Genomic DNA, 3,564 nt, shown 5'->3' with positions numbered 1-3,564 from the left:
AGTCTGTCCTATTTCTTTCTCTACTCAATTTTAATATCATGTTTTCCTCTGCAAAAGGCATTGATGTTCCTATAGGCAGCTCAAATGCATGAGAAAAACGTGTCATGCAATTCAGCAGCCAGGCAAACCAAACCTTGCTTCTAACACTGGTTCTGACTCTTCCCAGCACAAACAGTTCCACTCTTGATGTCCCAGCTGGGCATTTGGGACAGCAGGGACAAACCTGTGCTGGAAAACCCTGGAAAGGAGAGGTGCAATATGAAAAACATTGTGCAGTATTTGCAGGCATCAGAAGCCTATGACAAGCACCCTTGTGTGATTTAAAATGATTTAAAGCATTCATAAGTATTTCAGATACCAAATTCTCATGGCCTTTTAGTAGTTGTCATTTTCTTAATTAGATTGTATATGTCAAGCCTTATTCCTATTCTGGAAGATCTAAATCTGAAGCTGAAGTGTGAACATCCTTGCTGTAATACTTTGAAATCTGGCACCTTGCAGCAGATTTATAAATGTCACCAGCTAGGACAACAGGGAGTTTATTTTGATTTAGTTTTCTTCATTGAGGAGATGTCAATTTATCTCACAGAATGTACCCAGTGGAAGAACACCTGTCTCCAGGGTGAGCCTGGGTGAGTGCAGCAAGGAGAGAGGGTTCAGGAGACACAAGAAGAGGAGACACAAAGGCAGTGATTTCCCACCTGAAGGACAAATAAGGAATAAAGTCCCACCTTGTGACTTTCTTTTTTTAAATTTTATACAGAGGATAGGAGTGAGCGTGGGTAATTAATGCTTTAATTCTGTTTGAAAAATAGGGTTGGGGTAAGGGTTAGGGATTAGGTTAGGGCTTGGGTTAGGTGTAGGGATTGGTTAAGGGTTTGGGTGAGGGTTAATGTCAGTTCAATGGAAGAAGTTGCTGAGAAAGACCCGGCTGGTGTTAATCTGTTCCATGAGGATTCCTGCTCTCATTTGACTGTCAAACCTTTGACCTTACAGCAGTACAAACTCTGCCATGAGTGGTGCTGTCCATTTAATACCACCTTTATAATTTTTCAGCTAATTTCCCTTCTCATACACTCCTGCTGGTACTAAATTAGCTCCAGGCTTTCAGGGGTGTTATCCAATATCTCTGCAGCAACACAATTCTTCCATAGGCTCTGAGCAGCTTCTCTCCATTAGCCACTGTACTGCTTATCATCCATCAAAGATTTGGGAAAATCTCTCACTTCCCTGCTCCACTGAGCACTTGTCACTTCCCAGCACTCACAGGAAAACCACACACAGTTTTTGGAGTTCCCCAACATCTCACAACTGAATACAAACTTTGCCAAATTGTTTTTGTTGTGCAGGATGCAGTGAAAAGCAGGAGTAAACTTCAATTATTTTGTTTCAGTGTTTTGAAAACAAACTGTTTCCATTTTTCAGTTTGAACTGAAGATTTTAAAATCTAGGGATGAAGGAAAATTTCTATATATGAAATCTTGAAAAATCATAGTTAGAAACATAAAAGCTCCTCTGATGTGAAAGAAAAGAAAAAAAAGAAAAAAAGATCAGCAATTGATCAGCTCACTGAATATTTTGAGCGGGATTTTTTTCTTTTTGTGAGGTTGACCAGCAAGGTTCTTTCATTTTTATCTCCCACCAGTGAAATGCAGGATCTGCCACAAGGATTAAGCAGCAGCCCCAGCCAGGGTCCAGCCAGGCTCATCTCAGGGATCACCAGGTAAAGCAAAGCACAGCACCCACCTCAGAGAGTGTAACAGCTACTGAATGGGGATGTTTGTGTGGATGCACTCTGTGCTTAAAGTTAAATCCCAGTGAGCCAGGAGGGGTTGATGCTGCCTTTGGCCATCTGCTGGGCCCCCAACAAGTCACATTTTGTCCCTGACCTGCAGCTGCTAAATGTAAAACAAACTTCATTTGACACAAAGTGCTTCTTCATTCTTCAGATATGATCTAAAAAAAATAAAAAAAATCAGCAATATTGCCTGGTGAATTCACACCAAGATTTTTTAAATAAATCAAATTTCTCCAAGCACTGAAAAAAAGTGTTAATTTTAGCAGAGCCCTCCATACAGCCTGTCTGCTTTTTCTAGTTCTCTATTTTCATAGAAGGAGCTGGTAGGGGAGTATTTATTTCTAACAGACCTACATTTATTTAGGTAAGAATTTAGTGTATTTCATTGCTTAGTGGTTTTATTGTAATAGAGATGTTCATTATAAAATGCTTTTCAAGCTCTGTTGAAACATGGCTATTTCCAGGCAAAAGCTCAGCAAATGACTCATAAAACATGGGCAGAGATGGAAGACCAGCTCACTGAACATATAGAAAAGGTTTGTTTTGTTTGGAAGTTCAAGAAAAGCAAGTGAGAGTTAGGAGCATCTCCAGAGGTCAGACAGGTCAGATTTAGGGAATCATATAAATTTTATGTTCATACCCTTCAGTGTAGCACAGAAGGATCAGACAATGTTATAGGTTGCAAAAAAAAAAAAAAGAAAAAAAAAAAGAAAAAAAAAAAGCACAGCTTTTTTGTCCAGGAGTGTGGCAATTTTCAATATGTTTCAGGAAAAAATTGCTGAAACACTGTGACATTCAGTGCACACAAAAACTAGCTTCCTTTATAATGATACAGTTTCTACTATGTCTTTTTTTCTTTTTTTTTTGAAACTTGGAAAAAACGCAAAAGCAAAATCTGAACCTGGAGTGATCTCACCTAGCTCTTTGTATTGACCCAGCTTGACTTTTTTTTTTCAGGTTTTTCAGTCTGCAGAATATTTTGAAGATTTTCTTCCCATTCACAGCTCAAAAAACTATTGTGGAATTGAAAAGGTGCTTCCCACTCAGCTCGAGGTAAAATCTCTACCCCTCCTGGGATAGGCATTCTAATATATCATAGGGAAGGTGTCCTTTCCTGTGACAGGGGGTGGAATGAGATGATCTGTAAGGTCCCTTCCAAGCCAAACTATTCTATGATTCCCCAAGTGAAAATGTGTACGAGGAAGGTGGGAGGTTTCATCTGCTCTTCCTAAATTCCCCACCTTGGCAATTCTTCTGCATAACTGCAGGTGCTGTTGTGCATTCAGTTACCAAGCACATTTTAACACCCAGCCACCTGCACAGTACACTCCTGATCACAACAAAGGCTCTGCTGGGGCTGCTGAGCAGCTCCATCCCCAAAATGCAGGGGGCAGAAAGGAAGAGCACCTTAAACCCCTCCATAGGGAGGGCACTTGTGATTTCAATCACTGCACCTGAGCTCTCCGTTATATCCATCAGAAATTAAAGAGGAAGCACAGACTGATGACTGAGCAGCAGCACTTTAATCACTCCCCTCAGAAGCAGGAGTTCAAAGCCATTAATGCAGCAAGGCAGCTGAACGATGCAGGGAGAGGCTGCAAGCACTGCAGAGGCTGCAGAACCCCACACAGAGGGAGTCTGGCTGGCTGGCTGGCTGTCATTGCTTGCCACTTGCTCGGCACCACTTCCCCATGTGCTCAGAGACAGTGGGAGGGCAGGTTTGTACCAGCAGCAGCACATTTTCCATCTCTGGCAGCTCCCTTTCC

The sequence above is a fragment of the Geospiza fortis genome, unplaced genomic scaffold, assembly GCF_000277835.1.
Source record: "Geospiza fortis unplaced genomic scaffold, GeoFor_1.0 scaffold172, whole genome shotgun sequence".
Taxonomy (NCBI): Eukaryota; Metazoa; Chordata; class Aves; order Passeriformes; family Thraupidae; genus Geospiza; species Geospiza fortis.
This window is presented reverse-complemented; position numbering follows the sequence as displayed.